The 20,413-nt window shown below is 44.7% G+C and overlaps 1 protein-coding gene across 14 annotated transcripts in view; it reads right to left on the bottom strand.

Annotated features, from left to right (window-relative positions):
• Positions 1-20,413, bottom strand: part of FNBP1 (formin binding protein 1) — a 134,600-nt gene that overhangs the window by 80,642 nt on the left and 33,545 nt on the right. The window lies entirely within an intron of this gene.

The raw sequence follows: 20,413 nt of genomic DNA, 5'->3' as shown, positions 1-20,413 counted from the left end.
TATGTGCCAGGAATTGTGCTAGGAGCTAGGGAACCAAAATGAACAGAAGTAGCACTCAGTTTGCATCGTGCCTTGAGGTTCCTAGTGTGGAAGGATGGGGGGCATTCCAGCAAGCACTAACACAGAGGCAGGCAGCCGTCCGGGAGGGAGGTGAGCTTGTCCTGCTGGGGCACAGGGGGAGGCGGGGTGCGAGGGAATGAGTGAGGTGGTTGGCGATGGAACGGGCCAACGTCCCGGCCTGATCGCCCCGGCCCTGAGTGCCAGGCTCAGACTCTCCCGTGGGCACAAGCGAGCCGCAGAAGGGCTTGCAAGAAGGGGGCGGGGGTCAGCACAGCCGGCCATGTCCAGAATCACCAAGAGATTGAAGTCAGGGGACTGTTCCAGTTCAAATGAGAGGCGACGGGAGCAGATTTCACTGACATTTAATATAATCGCGTCCTAGTGGCTGACTGGCTGAGGAGGCTGGGAAAGGACAAAGGGGAGGGAGGATTCCAGGGTGACTCCCTGCTTCTGCTTCCTGTGGTGACACCACGGCGGCAGGGCAGTGGCTGGGGGTGTAGCGACATGCTGAACCAGGGAGGGGGATGGCCAGAAGAGAGTTGGCAACGCCGATCTATTAGCACTCAAGGAAGGAGGTCAGTGAGCTGGTGGACGTGAGCTGCAGCCAGGATGAGAAGGCCAAGGCCTGCAGCAGCCCCGCTCCGCACTCCCCAGGGAAGAGCCAGCAAGGGCTGAGTGTGACGGTCACAGCACAGGGAGGAGAGAGTTACAATGAGGCAGAGATGGAAAGTTTGCTGCCTCAGGGGGTTTCAGTAATGGAGGATGAGGTTCCAGCCCCAGCTCTGGGACTCCCCTGGGAAAGGCCACTGAGCAACGCAAGGTGTTAGTCATTTGCCTACCAGACACAGAAATAATCCCTGCCCCATGTCACGAGTCAGTCGTGAAGATCAGTAAAATGGGAAAGGGCCAAGTCAAGTAAAAATGCAAACCTGCCACGGAATCCGGTCCCAGGCGCGTGTGACCTGACAGTGACATCTTTGCTGTCAAACCTGCCCAGGGGCTCTGATCCTGTTTCCTGTTCCGAGCAGCGCAGTCTGTACAGTGACTCCAGCTCGGGTGGGAGAGGGGAGCCGGCAGAATGGAAGTCACTCCTTCTCAAACTGGAGAAGCCCTCCTTCTGAAGGAAAATCACTTCCTCAGCCTTACTCCCATCCAGGCCCACAGAACAGCTTGAAAAACATCCACTTAAGAAATTCAGGTTGTATTTTACTAGCATGTTTTTCTCATTAAAAACATCACGGTAAAAATGTCTTTATGCCTAATCATTTTAAATGTTCTCATAAAAATAAGGGACCGCTATTCAAGGCGTTCGTAGATTCTTGCTCCTCAGTAATTCCACAAATTCCTAAATTCCACTTCAAGAGACACTGCTCAGGGAGATTATTTATTTATGTTATCTAGAAAGACAAGGGTTGTCAAGCAGAGCAACAGTGTAAACACAAGCCTGCAGGTCTCTCTAAACTACTTGAGAGAACAAATACACAAACAACTCGAGTGCAGCCGTCCCTCATCCACACTTTCTTTCTCCACGGTTTCAGCTCCCGGCCGACCGCCTTCTGAAAATACTGAAACGGAAAACTTTTCATCACCGAGTCACTGTGTCACCTCGCATCAGCACAAGGAGGGTGCGCACAGGACAACAGGACATTTTGAGCGAGAGAGAGATCACATTCACGCAACTTTTAGTACAACTTATTGTTCACGATCGTCCTATTTTATTGCTGGTTAATCTCTTACAATGCCTAATTTGTATGTTAACTTGATCACGGGCATGTGTACATAGGAAAAAGCCTAATACAGATGGGGTTTGGTACTATCGTGGTCAGGCATCCACCAGGGTCTCAGGTCGTATCCCCCACGGATAACGGGGACAACTCTAAGGGTTCCAAGTCACTCCTAGCTCTTTAGAGCAAGGCTTCCTTAAAGCCCTCTGCTAATCAGCAAACCTTTGTTGATTTAGTTTTATAGCAATCATATGTATTATATTTAAAAACTCTTTTTACACCCTCCCAATTGAGAGCCCCCTCTCTGTAAAATTTCCCACCAGCTCCGAAGCATTGGCTATTTTCAGCAGTTAAAGGTGTTTCCTTGAAGAACCGCTAGGACCATCTGCTCATAGATTTCACTCTGGCCTTGTAAACGATCTAACTCCATTATTTTTTCTCTATTATGTTAGTTTGCAATTCTTTTTAGCCCCAATGTATACAATATAAAGCAACAGCTTTTGATACCCAAACTTTTTTTGTTTGTTTGTTTGGTTTTTTGTGGGTCTTTTTTTCAGAGACAGAGAGAGAGTCAGAGAGAAGGATAGACAGGGACAGACAGACAGGAACGGAGAGATGAGAAGCATCAATCATTAGTTTTTCATTGCATTTTGCAACACCTTAGTTGTTCATTGATTGCTTTCTCATATGTGCCTTGACCGCGGGCCTTCAGCAGACCAAGTAACCCCTTGCTCTAGCCTGCGACCTTGGGTCCAAGCTGGTGAGCTTTTGCTCAAACCAGATGAGCCTGCACTCAAGCTGGCAACCTCGGGGTCTCGAACCTGGGTCCTTCTGCATCCCAGTCTGACGCTCTATCCACTGTGCCACCGCCCGGTCAGGCTTGTTTGTTTTATGTTGTTTTTTGTTGTTGTTGTATTTTTCCAAAGCCAGAAGTGGGGAGGCAGTCAGACAGACTCCTGCATATGCCCGACTGGGGTCCACCCGGCATGCCCATCAGGGAGCAATGCTCTACCCATTTGGGGTGTCGCTCCGTTGTAGCTGGAGCCATTCTAGTGTCTGAGGCAGAGGCCATGGAGCCATCCTCAGCATCTGGGCCAACTCTGCTCCAATGGAACCTTGACTGCGGGAGGGGAAGAGAGAGACAGAGAGGAAGGAGAAGGAGGAGGGGTGGAGAAGCAGATGGGCGCTTTTCCTATGTGCCCTGGCCGGGAATCAAACCTGGGACTTCCACACACCAGCCCAACGTTCTACCGCTGAGCCAACCGGCGAAGGCCACCCAAACTTTTTTTTTCCCATCTCCGTTTGAATTGGGTTCACCTTAAAAATTACTGGCCTCAAACCAACAATGTGTTTTTAATAAAATTATCTGTATCCAAGAACATTCCATAAGCCATAATAAAGCACTTGCTAGACTACCAGGGTCTAACTGAGATAGGAGGTCATAATAAGACCTTGCGCAGTACCAAATAAACACGGGCTTGCTTGTGAATGAGCCTGGTTCTGGTTCTGCTACATGAAAATACCCCTGGCGATGCCTCCCTCCACAGCTGCTATCACATGGGTCACCACAGCGTGAACTTTTTTGACAGAAGCTAAAAGGAAATTCAAAACAGATGAAAAACTAATCAACCCACTTACATTCTTGACAAAAATGTGGAAAACTTAATGGAAAAAAATTCCAAATCTTAAAAAAAAAAAAAAAGCCTTTGCTACTTTGGGATGGTGCCATTACCAACAAGGCACCCCTTCCTGGTGGCTGTCACAGGACAGAGGTTCTGAGGACCCCACTGCCCTCTAAAAACCAGTAAGGACCCCAGCATGCTTCTGTTCATTTGGGTGGCAGCTATCAATATTTACTCTATCAGAAATTAAAGACTGATTTTTTTTAAAAATAGTTATTAATTCACTTAGACAATAAATCCATTTCATGTTAATATAAATAACACTTTTTCTTTAAAGAAACTTACTTTCCAAAACAAAACAAAACAAAACAAAAAAAAAACAGAAGAAGGCACTGTTTCATATTTCTGCAAATCTTTTTCATGTCTGGCTTAATAGGAGACACCTGGTTGTTCACAAATCGCTTCTGTAGTCCATCTGTTGTTGTGACTCCTTACTTTGGTTGAAGGACATGAAAAAGACGACTTACTTCACAAAGATATGTAGTTAGAAAACAGGAGAATTTCAATAGCCTTGTTAGGCCAACAGTGGATGTTCTTGTTTGCTACCACATCAAAACCTGACAAATAATGGCTTCTTAGGGGCTAGGTGCAGTGCGAAATCTGAAACGCTGGCAGTGAATTTTTCATACTTGGTTACAAGAAAATGCACTGGTCTACCTTGTGCTTTGAATGGATGTTTACCTGGGCATGATTGTGTAACAACACACCCACTGGTCATTGAGAAAACACTATTGCACTAACACACGCAGATCTTCCAAGCCTTGACACACTTCATTATAAAACATTTAAAAATCACATTTGTTTATATCACTGCCTCGCTCATCTTATCTGATGAGTCTTCAACTATTTGGAAGCTGTCAAGCTCACAGTGGCAAACATAAATTTTCCAAAATCCCAGTTTTCACTTAAAAGCTAGAATTCGATCATTGGCAACAAATGTTGTCAGTTGTTTCCTTGAAGTGGCAGGCTCACTCCATTCATTTTTGAGAAAATGCCTGCCAAATTCTCTAGGGTTTGTCTGTCAACTTTTCTTTGAAGCAGAGATGGTGTCCCGTGACCAGCGGAGGCCAGTTCAGCTCACAGCACGGCCCCTTTGGAAAGCACCCAAGTGCCCTTGCACACTTCCCGTCTCGCCACACATTCTATTAAAAAGATGGATATTCAAGGGTTAAGATGAATATAGAATAATATTGAATGTCAACTGTAATTGAAAAATAAAATGTAAAAATAATTTTTCTTTAGCCTGAAAAAATGAAAAAGTTGAATCACTACCAAAAAAAAAAGGGTTGAAATTTAATAAAAGTAATATTCTTTTCTGTTTTATCAAGGTCATTTTTCTTTTTTTTATTCAGTGAGAGGAGGGGAGGCAGAGAGACAGACTCCTGCATGCGCTCCGATTGGGATCCACCCAGCAAGCCCACTGGGGGGAGGGGTGATGTTCTGCCCATCTGGGGTGTTACTCCATTGCTCAGCAACTGAACTCTTCTTAGAGCCTGAGGCAGAGGCCATGGAGCCATCCTCAGGGCTCAGGGCCAACTCGCTCCAATTGAGCGGGAGGGGAAGGGGGGGGAAGAGAAATGAGAGGGGAGGGGTGGAGAAGCAGATGGGCACTTCTCCTGTGTGCCCTGACCCCGGGACATCCACATGCCAGGCCAACGCTCTACCACTGAGCCAACCAGCCAGGTCCCAAGGTCATTTTTCAATAAAATATTATTTTACCAGTAGTTTGGAGCCAGTGCTTTGACTCATGCTAAGATGTCAGCAGTCTTATCCACCATTGCTCTTGTACCATCGGCTGCAAATGTCCACGGCGACAAAGACAACATCATTATGAAACTAGTTTTGATCTTGTGGACTCCGAGAGGTTTCTAGATCCTCTAGAGGTCCAGGGACCACACTTTAAGAACCTCTACCATATGCCACATACCCTGAAATTTCTGTCTGAAAGCTGCATATTGCCAAACATTAAGAAAGCTGTACAGTACATGACCTAATGGAAAAGAATGTTTAATTTAAAATACCTACTATATATAGACTCAACAATTAACTATAAAATGGCCAAGAGGACTGCAAATGGATGTTTCCAAGCTGCTGGTTACAACTTGACAGGTACGTTTCAAGCACCTCCCTAAAGCTCCCTCTTAACCTATCATCACTCGTTGCATTGGGACCAGCCTGAGTCTGTGCCAGCAGCTCTCAGCTACGCGAGGCTGATCAAGCTGAAGACAAATGAGGAAAGTACAGTGGTATTAGTTAATATACAGCTGCTGTACTTCACAGTATTTCCAGGTCTGGGTTTATATTCTATACCATGATTAAGCTCCTTTATGTACTGAAGATTGAACCAGAAAAAGTATGAACTACGGCATTTGCTTACGTCATTATATCTTCATCCGACCATGAAGTTCAATACAAACAAAATCTGCCTTCACGCACCTACAATATAAAACCATCAGTCGCCGTTAAGGCAGGGCTCTCTAGCTCACTGTACAATGATTATTCTTGGTTATTCAGGAAGTCTTCTGACATCTGATTTCTGCATTGAAATTATGCAAACAAGCTGACACAGAAACCCCATTCAGAAAAGCTACTTAGTTACTTTGAGATAAGGAGATCCAAGTCAGTCACAAGAAGTTTTTCTGCAAAGTACAGGCCAACCGTTGCCCTGGCCAGAAGGCTCAGCTGGTTAGAGCATTGTCTTGGTATGCGGAGGTTGTGGGTTCGATCCCCAGTCAGGGCACATACAGGAACAGATTGATGTTTCTGTCTCTCACTCTCTAGCTCCCTTCCTCTCTCTCTAAAATGAACAAATTTTAAAAAAAAATTTTAAAGTATAGGCCCACTTTTAATACTGTACTTCCTGTAATTGAAAAGTGTATTAAGCTGACACTAAATCAAAATCCCTGGATAAGCCAATCTAGGAAGAAACTGAGCTGCTCAAGTTCCCTCCGTGAAAATGACTCCGACTCAGAGACTCAGAGAAAGGGCGTCCTGGGGCCGCTGGCTCAGCTGTAAGCCCCTCCCTCTGCGCAGGGTACGCCCCCAGGGAGGGGAGTTAACCCGTCCACATCCGCATCGCCAGGGCCGCTTCCTCTGTGCCGTCTAGACCGCAGCTTTAGGATGCTCTGTATTTTGGAATAAATTCACTTTTCTAAAAACTTGGGCTCTTTGAGAAGCAGCCCGTAAATGGCTCTATTTAAGCAGAGTCCCTTGGGGATGATATTACTGGTATTGGCTTCCTCTTATCTTTGAGAGAAAAGTGTCAGAAGGTATAGATTTACCCAGAGTAAATGTAACAAAAGCTCCATTTGAAATGTTTTAAAAAATCAATTTGGGCCTGAATACTAAAGAAGCTGTATATACAGAAACAAACACAAAAAGAAGTTTTATAAAACTTGAGAGACAAAAATATGTCATCACAAATACCACCACCTAGAATCCTAGTTCTCAAATTTTTAACAGACTTCAATTAATGTCCATGGACAAATTAAGAACTTTTCTTGGCTGATGCCACTAGGGTCTCAGCGCATCTGTTTGCAGATGCATAAATAAACTTCTTATAAAATTAAAAAAAAAAAAAAAGCCTGACTAGGCAGTGGCGCAGTGGATAGAGCATCAGACTGGGATGTGGAGGACCCAGGTTCGAGACGCCCAAGGTCGCCAGCTTGAGCGCGGGCTCATCTGGTTTGAGCAAAGCTCACCAGCTTGGACCCAAGGTCGCTGGCTCGAGCAAGGGGCTACTCGGTCTGCTGAAGGCCCGTGGTCAAGGCACATATGAGAAAGCAATCAATGAACAACAAAGGTGTCGCAGCGAAAAAATGATGATTGATGCTTCTCATCTCTCTGTTCCTGTCTGTCTGTCCCTATCTATCCCTCTCTCTGACTCTTTGCCTCTGTAAAAAATAAAAAAATTAAAATAAATAAAAATTAAAAAAAGAATTTTTCTCCTACATTGAATTAAAAGCAGAAATACCTACCACATATATATTTTCAACATAGAAGTGTCAAACCTTGAGGGGTTGACAAACTATTAGCCAAAATGACTTCACTGTTTGCCCACAGAAAGAACAGATAAAATATAAAAGGAAGAATTAGGTTTATTGTAAGCAGCCCAGATCCCTTATGTTTTGACAGCACCAGTAGACGCAGATTCTGTAACATTGTGTATTCTCTATTCCTCTGCAGTTTCTGAAATTAGTGTAGTGTGCTCCCTGGGACGAAAATGCCAGCTACAGCCAGAGCCTGTGGTATAATTGACAACACAGGCTCCAATCTCTCAGCATCATGGCTAGACAGTCAAATGAACACAACAGGTTTTAATCAGAAAGGAAAACACGGGTATTAAAAAAGGTCGGACAGCACGCAGCATCTCTTTGAAATGCAAATCTAGATACAAGTTGCCATAAAAACAGGTACAAATATAGGCATATCCCCTGTATCTAGCCATAACCTAACTAGGTCTGGTTCTGTGTTTAAAAATAAAGATACCAAGGACTTATTCTATGTTCATGGTTCCTTCCAGAACTGCATTCTAAACATAAGAGGTAAGAACATAAGCAAACCCAAGAAGATAATATATAAATGAGTTTAAAAAAAAACAAACAAAACAAAACACCTTAGCCTGAACAGGCAGTGGATAGAGCATCAGACTGGGATACGGAGGACCCAGGTTCGAGACCCCGAGGTCGCCAGCTTGAGCGCGGGCTCATCTGGTTTGAGCAAAAGCTCACCAGCTTGGACCCAAGATCGCTGGCTTGAGCAAGGGGTCACTCGGTCTGCTGTAGCCCCCAGGTCAAGGCACAAATGAGAAAGCAATCAATAGACAACTAAGGTGTCTCAACGAAAAACTGATGATTGATGCTTCTCATCTCTCTGTTCCTGTCTGTCTGTCCCTGCCTATCCCTCTCTCTGACTCACTCTCTGTCTCTGTAAAAAAACAGAAAAAAAACACCTTAAAAATCCAACAGCATACGGATGAAGTCAGTGATATAAACAATGTGGCAAGGCACACAGAACATTAAAAAGCTGCATTTTTATAGTTTCACCACAATAATTATATTGTGATGTTGGATGTGTGACAAACGGCAGGACACGGGGTGTCAGGGCTGGTGGGGCTCAGGAGTGCAGGGATGCCCCCACCAAAGGTGATGCGGCTTTACAGCAAGTCCTAGAATGAAAACCGAGGTTAAGAAATAAAACTTGAAGCCCGACTTGTGCTGGCGCAGTGGATAAAGCATCAACCTGGAATGCTGAAGTCGCCAGTTCTCAACCCCAGGCTTGCCTGGTCAAGGCACATACTAGAAGCAACTGTTATGAGTTGATGCTTCCTGCTTCCCCCCTACTCACCTTTCTGTCTCTCTCTCTTTCCCCCCCCTCTCTAAAAAGTCAATCAATAAAATCTTTTAAAAATAAAAAGAACTATAACTTGAAGAAAGAGCACCAGATTTGCCTGACCTGTGGTGGCTCAGTGGATAAAGCATCGACCTGGAACACTGAGGTTGCCGGTTCAAAACCCTGGGCTTGCCTGGTCAAGGCACATATGGGAGTTGATGCTTTCTGCTTCTCCCCCTCTTTCTCTCTCTCTCTCTCTCTCTCTCAAATAAATAAATAAAATCTTAAAAAGAAAATAAAAGAGCACCAGGTTTTGACTCTCCTGGAGTCTGTGCAGGTGGGATCTGGGGGGGGGGGGGGGAGTAGTTATGGAACACACGCCTTTAAGAAGCAGCAATAAGCTTCTGGACCGTTTCAGGTTCTCAGGACCCCTCAGATCCTCCCCATTCCTCTCTGTTCTCTGGAGACAGTAACAGCAACAAACAAACATCTGTAACTGCCCCACATATGCTGAGCGAACAAGACCATAAAGAATAAGGGTTTCAAGGAAAAACATTTTAAAGAGTGCTTACTTTTTCTCATTAACCCCCCCCCCACTAATTTTTAAAGGGATCTTAAAGATTCCTTCTGCAGAGAGGCTATGTCAAATATCTTAAACAGAAGAAGACAAGTATGAGGAATGATGCGGCTATATATAAACTAGGTTTGGAAAGCTTGGTCTAACTTGTCATCGTGTTGGGCTAGGTCAGTGGTTGGCAAACCGTGGCTCGCGAGCCACATGCGGCTCTTTGGCCCCTTGAGTGTGGCTGTTCCACAAAATACCACATGCGGGCGCTACCTTGATAAGGAATGTACCTACCTATATAGTTTAACAAATTTGGCTCTCAAGAGAAATTTCAATCGTTGTACTGTTGATATTTGGCTCTGTTGACTGATGAGTTTGCCGGCCACTGGTTAGATCAACGCTAATGAAAGAGAGAAACGGGTCACAGGAGCCCTGTCTCATGGGGACAGAACACAGGAGGGGCTTAGTTAAGCTGTCATCGTGAGATCTTTCATGCACAGGGTCATTGTCATTAAGGTCTGCCTTCGACCCGGAAGTGGCATCTTCTCATTCATTTCCTGGTTTCTAGGCACCAGCTGGGACTAGGGAAGGCTGTCTAAATATGACCTGGTCTCTTTCCTGAGCCTGCTCAGTCAGCAGATAAAAGAGTTGAGTCACCTTCTGCTCCTCACCTGTCCCCATTCCCTTCGGCCCTGGAGAACCAACGTTTCCTCTCAGACACCCACACTGACCAGCCGAGAACAGAAGGACGGAGGGGGAGGCAGCGAGGAGAAAACCACACCCCGAACACCAGGAGGGGCTTGGAAGGCAATCCAGAGACTGAAGAGGAGCGAAGTGTAGAAGCTAAATTCTTAATGAGAACTAAAAGCCAGGTTTTTAAAGACTCAACTTATTTCTAAACCCTATAAGTACTTCCAGATATGTGTGTGGGTGTTGGCACAAGGGCGGTACAAAGTATTACAAACATATCATAGAAAAAATAATTTTTTATGCCCTGGCACCTGAAACTTAGTTCATGCCAATGGAAAAGATTTTCCAAACACTTAGCAATTAACTCACAATCTTAAGTAAAAAAAAAAAAGGTTAAACAGACACATAGGTGTCATCCCTTTCTCAGACAAGGGGTCCCACCTCTCAACCACACTGCCAGAGTTGGGCATCTGACCTGAAGGACCTACATGACGGGCAAGACTGGACCAATAAGAAACTCTCTGGAACCGGCGCTGGAGCTAAGAGGTGAACACTCCCCATGCACGGCACACTAGGGAGAACACTCCGGTCCGCGGGGAGGAAGAACGAAGCAGAGATGAAAGACAACATTACGCTCGCTGGGCATTCAAAATGGGTGTACCTGTGAGCTTCCCCCTGGCTGACTCAGTCTTTGTGAGACGGGCCTGTTCTTCAGCCCCTGGTTTTGTAAGATGTCCTTTGGAACACAATGTCTTGGCTGAGAGTCCAGTAGTCACCCCCCCACACACACATCCTGCGGGTCAAGTACCTCTGCTATTTATTACAAGGGAGATTTTCTCATGCAGCTAGGACATGGCTCACCAGATGTCTGGGGTATCTATGGGTGGCGACTGGGGAAGGTTATCCTCCCTAATAAACGCTTCCTCTTCTTTACTCGACATGGTCATAGTTCCCAGTGATGTTGGAACAGCAGAAACAAAAGGTGGAAAGCACCTGGCTCTTTGATGAGATCACTGCACTTCAATACCAGTACCTGACTCTCTCTGCCTAGGGACTCCTCGCAACGTGAGATACTGTCTCCCTTATTATCTAAGCCGCTTTCTTTGGGTCTTTTGCCACTTTCCGTCTCACCCACACACCTGTCTCTCTCCAATAAGTTACAATAATTCAGCCACGCTCTGTGCGCCCAGCTCTGTGCCAGGCCCTGGAGTTATAGTGGAGAACAGTGGAGCTTTAATGGGGGTTACAATATAAGGGCAGTGGGAGCATCTAAGCGTGGGACCCAGTCTAGCTGTGGGACTAGGGAAAGCTCTCAGAGGAGGTGGTGTCGAAGCCGAAATGAGAAGGGTAAGTAAAGCCAGCAGGCAGGTCGGGAGAAGTGAGGCCAGAAGGCAGGACAACATTCCAGCAGAGGGAAGAGAATTTGTGAGGGTCGGACAGAACATGGTAAGTGGAAGGAAATGAGAGAGATCCTGTGAACCTGCAGTGTGGGGGGAAGGGGAAGAAAGGGTGGTGGGGAGGCAGGCAGGGGCCCAATCACCAGGGCCTTGGAGGCCCCAGCCAAGATTTCATTAGCTTGGTGATTTCAGAAATGGTGGTGAGTGTTTGCCAACTAATACAATCCTTCTTTCTCTCTCTGACCCCTTTGTGGCTTAGAGCCTACAAAGTTTCAAATTATTTAATGAGGTTCAGCCATATAATCTGTGATTCTAAAAAGAGTTTGGTTTCGGTTTCTTACTCCAGGAGGTCCACTATTCCATTAAAGAAGAGAAATCTAATTTTTGAGACAAGTCAAAAGCCTGGTCGGTATTTTCTTCTAGTTAGGCCACTAATCCAAACCCAACAGAAGTTTTAAATTTCATCTTTCCAAACTTTCCTAAGCAAGAGAACAATGTTTGTGCAATAAGTGTAAACTTTGGACTTGTAACCTGGACACCTGGGTCCCAATTCTGACTCAAAGAGCTATAAGTCATTACATGGGGCAAGATTCTTTCTTTATTAAGCCTCAGTTTCCTCATCTGAAAAATGGGAAAGTCTTCCCCTATTAGCTGATACAGGTTCTTAAAAAATCAAATAACATAGTGTGTGTGTGTGTGTGTGTGTATGTGTGTGTGTGTATGCATGATATAAATATAAGATTTTGTTATTTTCCCTGTTAATATAATGAAATATAATTTATTTTACTTCACATTCCAAAACCAGTTGATGTCTTTGAATTGACATTCTCAGAAAAGAAATGAAAACGAGAGAATAACCTTTAAAGAAAAAAAAATAACCAGATACAAAGATTGAATATTAAAATAATTAAAGTAAATGCGAGGAGAGAAGCCATTATGATCATCTAATACAGTCAACAGTCTCTTATTTACAAACCCCAAGTCAAAACATTCCTAAAAGCCAACACTTTTTATTTCTTCTTTTTTTAAAATGTTTCCATTACTTTGAGAGAGAGAGAAAGAGAGAGAGAGAGAGAGAGAGACAAAGAAAAGGAAAGGGAAGGAGAGAGAAAGAGACAAAGAAGGGGGAGGGATGGAGAGAGGGAGAGAGAGAGCAAGAGAGAGAAGGATCACCTCATTGTTCCACTTAGTTGTGCACTCATTGACTGCTTCTTGTACGTGCCCTGACCGGGGATCAAACCCACGTCCTTAGTGCTCTGGGTCGATGTTTTATTCACTGAGCCACCTGGCCAGGGCCCCAACGTTCTTTTCTTAACTCATCTGGTGACAAACCTCACCTGATTCTATTTATAAATAAATTATAGAAACATTTTGGAAAATTGGTTGTTCAATAAGATAGGACAAATTAAAGGTATAAGGATTGGAAAGCAAGACATAAAACTGTCATTATTCACAGATGATATGATTTAACTATGTGACAGACAAAAAACCCACTGAAAAGTCATTACAATTAAAAGTTTAACATAATTACTAGACATACAATCAACGTATAGAACCCAACTGCTTTTCTATTTACCAGCAACAAACAGAACATTAATTTCAAGAAATAATATCATACAACAATAGCATGAGCAATTACGAGTAGACAGAAATAAATTTAATAAGACATTTGCAAGTCTGTCATGGAGAAGATGGTAAAACTTTTTTAAAAGACATCGAAGAGGCCCCTTGCCTGACCAGTGGTGGTGCAGTGACTAAAGCAAAGCGTACCCCAGAACGCTGGGGTTGCTGGTTGGAAGCCCTGAGTTCGCTGGCTCTGAGCATGGGCTTGTCAGAGAGCGTCACTGACTTGAGCAGAACTGTCCACAAGATTCCAAAGCTCGCCAGCTTGAGCCCAAAGGTTGCTGGCATGAAAAGCCCAAGGTCACTGGCTGGGACCAGGGGACACTGGCTCCGCCCTGGACAAGGCAGGTACAAGAAGCAATTGATGCACAACTGGAGTGAAAGTGATTACGAGCTGGTGTTTCTCACTCTGTTCTCCCTCTCTCTGGAAGCAATCAATGCACAACGAACAGGAGAGCAACTGTGAGTTGATGCTTCTCGTACTTCCTCTTCCTGCGGACCAAGTAAGTGCTTCTCTCTCTCCCTTCCTCTCTCTGTCTCTCTTTTAAAAAAAAAAAAAAAGAAAAGAAAAGTGAAACAGACCTTGAAGAAAGCCAGAATAAATGGGGAGATAGTAATCGTGTTTGCAGGTTGGGAGGCCATATATTGTGAGTACAGTATATCAGTTCTCCTCCAAATTTTCTATAGATTCAACACAGTGCCCATGAAGATTCCGAGTTTTGTGGAGAACGTAAGTCATAGGTTTACATGGAGTTGCAGAGGTCAAGCAGTAGCCAAAACACTCTTGCAGAGGAACAGGTGGGGGTAGCTGCCATCCCAGATACTGACTTACTATAAAGTGAATGAAAAGGCTGTGTGGTGTTGGTCAGGGACAGAAACATGGGTAAATGCAAAGGACAGAAAGGCCAGGAACAGGGCCCTGAAAAAAAAAAAAAAAGACACTTGGTGTAGAAAAGAGGTCGCCATGTAGAAAAAGACACAGACTTTAATGGCCAAGGACGTGGGCTCTGGAGCCAGATGAACTTGCTCTTTGAACTCCGGCTCTGTGACCTACCAGCTATGTCACAGGCAGAAAGTCACTTACCCCCTTTCGGTTTCTTACCTGAAAAATGGGGATAAAGGCAGAATCTATCTGCAGGGTTATAGTAAGAATTAAATAAGTTCTCTCCTGCTGAGAACACTGCTTAGCACATGGTGAGCCCTCGGAAAGTGTTACTGCCGTCATCATCACACCTGCCACTGTCACAGGCCCACAGGGAAAGAGCACGCCTTTCAGTACGATTGCCAGCCTAACTGTCTATCTGCTGTTTAAAATAAAACCAAACCTCTATTTCCTGCAGCATATGAAAACTATTTCTAATGAGATTAAAGACCTCCATGTAAAAAGATGGGATCAGGGAAATCCATACTGAAACCATGCGATACCATCTCATACCCACCAACCTTCTAAAAATATAAAGTCAGAGTAACAGCAAGCCCGTGTCGCGATGGGACCGATCACACATGGCTGGGGGACCTTGGAACATAGACTGCTCTGACCTAATAAGGGTGAACAGTACCCTTGTACGGCCGAGTGATTCCTCTACTGGATATACATACATCTTAAGGTCTAGGACTTATTAGACCATCAACTCCTGCACCAAGAGACAGGCAGAGCGGTGAGATTCACAGCAGCAAAATGCTGAAAACTGGACTGATTTGTTTCCATTTATGTAAAGTCCCAAATCAGGCAAAACTAAACAATGTATTATTTACTGATGCATTTGTAAGTGATGAAAACCACAAAGAAAAACAAAAGTATATTTGTAATACAAAATTCTGGGTAATACTTAGCTCGGCAGCGGGTGGGGGGGATGTGACCGGGAAAGGGCCCGAGGAAAGTGTGGGGAGCAGGGAGCGGGGAGAGTGCGGGGAGCGGGGGGAGAGTGCGGGGAGCGGGGGGTGGGGGGGTGGGGGTGGGAGTGCGGGGAGTGCGGGGGGAGGGGGGGAGTGCGGGGAGGGGGGGGGAGAGTGCGGGGAGCCGGGGGGGGGGGGGAGAGTGCGGGGAGCCGGGGAGAGTGCGGGGAGCGGAGCAGTGCTCTGTCTCCGTCCCTGGGTGGGGGGGCCCGGGCATTCATTTCACTGCTGTTTCTGCACACATATTCTATGCCTTCACATTTCCATATTCGCTTCCGTGATACATCCTAATTCATACTGAATAGCTGGTTTACATGGGACTGATGGGAAAATCTTCAGGATAAGAGGAACTTAAGATCACTTGAGCCTCTGCCAACTGGAGATCAAAACTGAAGATAAACGTTTTCAAAAAAAGAAAAGTCAATAGAAAAATCTATTATATAAAGTATTGAACTATTTATTATTATCTTTTCTTGATTGCTGTACTTCCTGTTCTGTTCCCATTAAAAGTGAAAAATGTTCTTCAGAGAATGGGCATCATTAATAACCAAGTAAGAATTGATTATTGATTACAAAAAAGACTTCACACTTGGGAAGAAAAAAATGTTTTTTAAAAAATCCAGTACTATTATTGTCTAAAAGCGAAAAGCATTTTTCACATATCACTGCAAGAATATAATTTCCTCCCTTAAATAAAATGTTTATGAAGGTTAAGAGAACACAGATGTTACATTAAGCAACAAATGTTGTGTTTTTACTCTAAGCCAGGGGTCCCCAAACTTTTTACACAGGGGGCCAGTTCACTGTCCCTCAGACCATTGGAGGGCCGGACTATAAAAAAAACTATGAACAAATCCCTATGCACACTGCACATATCTTATTTTAAAGTAAAAAAAAACAAAACGGGAACAAATACAATATTTAAAATAAAGAACAAGTAAATTTAAATCAACAAACTGACCAGTATTTCAATGGGAACTATGCTCCTCTCACTGACCACCAGTGAAAGAGGTGCCCCTTCCAGAAGTGCGGCAGGGGCCGGATAAATGGCCTCAGGGGGCCGCATGTGGCCCGCAGGCCGTAGTTTGGGGACCCCTGCTCTAAGCCAAAGTCACATTTTTCTATTCATTCGGCTATCAGTATTTTACTGAGCACCTACTATGGGTCAAACACTATTCTAAAAACTGAGGACATAGAAGCAAACAGAAGACAAATTCTCAGCTTTCTGGGAGCTTACATACTAGTAGATCTTTACTATACCAAGTTATGATAAAATTTCAAAAGATTAATTTAGTTTATGTTCCCATGAGAACTACTAGGTCTAAGGATAGGGACATTTTAAAGCCCAGTGATTCCTGTTAGCAGCAGTGACAGTCAAAATATTTAACAACCAGGCCCTGGCCGGTTGGCTCAGTGGTAGAGCGTCAGCCTGGCGTGTAGGAGTCCCGGGTTCGATTCCCGGCCAGGGCACACAGTATAAGTGCCCATCTGCTTCTCCACCCCTCCCCCTCTCCTTCCTCTCTGTCTCTCTCTTCCCCTCACGCAGCCGAGGCTCCACTGGAGCAAAGTTGACCCAGGCACTGAGGATGGCTCTGTGGCCTCTGCCTCAGGCGCTAGAATGGCTCTGGTTGCAACAGAGCGACGCCCCAGATGGGCAGAGCATCGCCCCCTGGTGGGCATGCTGGGTGGATCCCGGTCGGGCGCATGTGGGAGTCTGACTGTCTCCCCGTTTCCAACTTCAGGGGGAAAATAAATAAATAAATAAATCTTTAAAAATATATATATTTAACAACCAATTATCAGCAGACGCCCCAGTCAGAGCGAGGCCAACTGTGTCTGTCGCCCAAGTCGTTTCCAGGAAAGGTGAACCCCTAACACACCCTCCCACAGAGCACAGGGTCCCTACCTCATGGAAACCTGCCTGGCATGGGATAGTACCACTTGTGACACAAACAAAATAACAAATGAAAAAGAAAAGATGAAGAAGAGGACAGCGGAGAAGGGAAAAGGGAAGAAGAGAATGAAGAGGGGAAGGGGAGGAAGAATACAAGGAATAGGAAGAAAGGAGGAAGGCTTCGCTTACACTGTAAGCCTATCGCTGTTACGCATTCGCATTCTTTAATTATTCATGAAACTATCCTTTTTATCTGTTCATTTTATGTTCATAACCCTTTGGAATGCAACTGTTCTCTGCTTAATACAGGGTGGGGCAAACCCGGGTTTATAGTTGTGAGTGTGTGAAACACAGTTTATGCTTATATTATTATTATTATTATTATTATTATTGGATTATTTTCCATAAGAACTGTAAACCTACTTCTGCCCCACCCTGTACTTATTCATTTATCTCTTAGAAACTTCACATTTTTCTTATTGTTTTGCATAAGCTGTACCTATATTAAAGTTGGACTCTCCCATTCGGTATAAATATTTTTCCTGGTTTGCTTGATTTAAAATTTTATATATATTTTGGCACACAGACATATAAATGTACAGTTACTTCTGTGGTGAGAACTATGAGGGTTTTCCCCACTAATTCACATTTTTCTATGGGCTCCAAATTTTCTTCAAGAGTATTTTGTACTCCTTCAGAGAGAATAATTATAATTTAATGAACATAGTATAATTTAATTATCAATATCGTATAATTTAATTTATTTGACGGGTTACTATTTTAGACACCTAAGAAAAAAACGTAAGAAAATACCTATTCTGGCCCCAGCTGGATAGCTTGGTCAGTTAGAAGCATCGTCCCGAAGCACAGAGGTTGCCGGTTCGATCCCCAGTTAGGGCACGTACAAGAACAGATCGATGTTCCTATTTCTCTCTCCCTCTTTCTCTCTCTCTCTAAACTCAGTAAAATAAATTAAAAAAAATATTTTCTGGAAGTAATGTTACCTTCGCTTTACTGTATTACCATTTCCTTCTAAGCAGTAATTCATTATAAACTAGCATGAATATTGCCATTTTACTAAAAGGAGAAACGTCTCTACTGACATGTAGCATTACATAGAAATCCAAGTTTCGCCTGACAGGGCAGTGGCGCAGTGGATAGAGCGTTGGACTGGGATGTGGAAGACCCAGGTTCAAGACCCTGAGGTTGCCAGCTTGAGCAAAAGCTCACCAGCTTGAGCCCAAGGTTGCTGGCTCGAGCAAGGGGTTACTCGGTCTGCTGAAGGCCCGCGGTCAAGGCACATATGAGAAAGCAATCAATGAACAATTAAGATGTTGCAACGTGCAACGAAAAACTAATGATTGCCCTGGCCGGTTGGCTCAGTGGTAGAGCATCAGCCTGGCATGCAGAAGTCCCGGGTTCAATTCCCAGCCAGGGCACACAGAAGAAGCGCCCATCTGCTTCTCCACCCCTCCCCCTCTCCTTCCTCTCTCTCTCTTCCCCTCCTGCAGCCAAGGCTCCATTGGAGCAAAGTTGGCCCCAGCGCTGAAGATGGCTCCATGGCCTCTGCCTCAGGCACTAGAGTGGCTCTGGTCGCAACAGAGCGACCCCCCCCCATGGGCAGAGCATCGCCCCCTGGTGGGCGTGCCAGGTGGATCCCGGTTGGGCGCATGCAGGAGTGTGTCTGACTGCCTCCCCGTTTCCAGCTTCAGAAAAATACAAAAAAAAAAAACAAAATAAAAAAAAAAAACACAACAACTAATGATTGATGCTTCTCATCTCTCCGTTCCTGTCTGTCTGTCCCTGTCTATCCTTCTCTCTGACTGTCTCTCTGTCTCTGTAAAAAAAAAAAAAAAATCCAGGTTTCATTTTCAACCATCTTTTCTCCTGAATTTCTAAATCTACTTGCCAAGTGCTGCTGTCTGCATACCGATCCATTTACACAGGAGCACTGGGCACTCTTACCAGGAGTCCTCATGCTCAGTTACTCTTCCGCTCAGCACGACCTCCCCTGTGCCTGCCTCGCCACATCCTGCCCAGGAGTCATGACGAACGTGGCATGCACCCCCTGGGTGCCCTTCCATAAATAGCTGCCGAGTGAGTGAATGAATGAATGAATGAGTCAACGGAAGGGTCTTCAACCATCACTGTAATTCTTCTGCTATTTAACTCCTCCCAGCCCATGACTGGAACTAGTTTAGTTCGCTTACGTCGTCGTTTATTACCCCGGATTTCAGGAGGAGGTGTGCAGCCTCTGCGAAGTGCTGGGTGCCACTGTGCGCAGAGACAACCTGCTCTCGTGGAGCCGTGAGAAATGTGGTTGACGAAAAGCATGGGCCTCATCAGATTTTACGTATGTAAGGGGATAATATTTTTTTTAACTTTCAATCATACCATGAGGAACTCTCAAGTCCCTGAGATCAGGCACACACACAGAAAAATTAAGTTAAAAAAAAAATCATTCTAGTACATGGCTGCCTTCCTTAAACTGTTGCCAAAGAATGCAAGATGGCTAACTGCTTAGACAGCTACAATCAATCAATCCTAGCATGTTTCCTTTTCGTTCATTACACGCGGGTAATCAGTTCTCCTGATACCTAAGCTATTCAAGTTTAAAAAATAAACACAAATAGATAGTTCAAAGAAAACCCATACCACCTTCGGCTCAGAATTGAGTGGTCAGAATTCTTTCTAGCTTTATCTTATGTCAATGTTTTGAGTTCCTGTCTGTGGTTTACAAATTTCTTGTGGGAAAATGCTCATATAGCCAACACATTAATACTAATATGATACAACCAACCCACTAATGCTTGACCAGCCAGCATTCTGATCACACTGTGTACTTTCTCGCCCAGCAGGAAAGGTGTGGATTCCGCAGCAGGAGGCCCGGGGGTCAGACTGCCCGGCCTCTGGTCTCAGAGCGTCACCTCCCTAGCAGGGTCAAGTTACTTTTGTGTTAGTTTCCCCATCTGGAAGTGGAAACAATAGTCCCATACTTCATGCCACTGAACCGTACCCTTAAAAATGGTTAAAATGGCATAGTCTGTGGTGTCTGTATTTGGTCACAATAAAAAAAAAGTTTATGGAAAAAGAATAAGACTATAAGGAGAAGTCAGAAAGATCATGAGACCCACCATATATATAGGGCCGTGCTGCTAGCCATGGGAAGCAATTTCGGAGTGAGCTGGGAAGCCATCGGCATATTTTGAAAACAGTGAAATCTAGTATTGTTATTAGATTAAACTAATATTGTTTATTGACTCTGTATCCTTTTCACCCCTTCTAAGTTTCCATTTTACCATAAATGCTAGAAGGCTTTTTTTTTTTTTTTTTTTTTCTTTTTTCATTTTTCTGAAGCTGGAAACAGGGAGAGACAGTCAGACAGACTCCCGCATGCACCCGACCGGGATCCACCCCGCACGCCCCCCAGGGGCGACGCTCTGCCCACCAGGGGGCGATGCTCTGCCCATCCTGGGCGTCGCCATGTTGCGACCAGAGCCACTCTAGCGCCTGAGGCAGAGGCCACAGAGCCATGCCCAGCGCCCGGGCCA

Source organism: Saccopteryx leptura, chromosome 2 (assembly GCF_036850995.1).
Source record: "Saccopteryx leptura isolate mSacLep1 chromosome 2, mSacLep1_pri_phased_curated, whole genome shotgun sequence".
Lineage (NCBI taxonomy): Eukaryota > Metazoa > Chordata > Mammalia > Chiroptera > Emballonuridae > Saccopteryx > Saccopteryx leptura.
The sequence above is the reverse complement of the archived record's forward strand: the minus strand, read 5'-3'. Positions and strand labels throughout refer to the sequence as shown.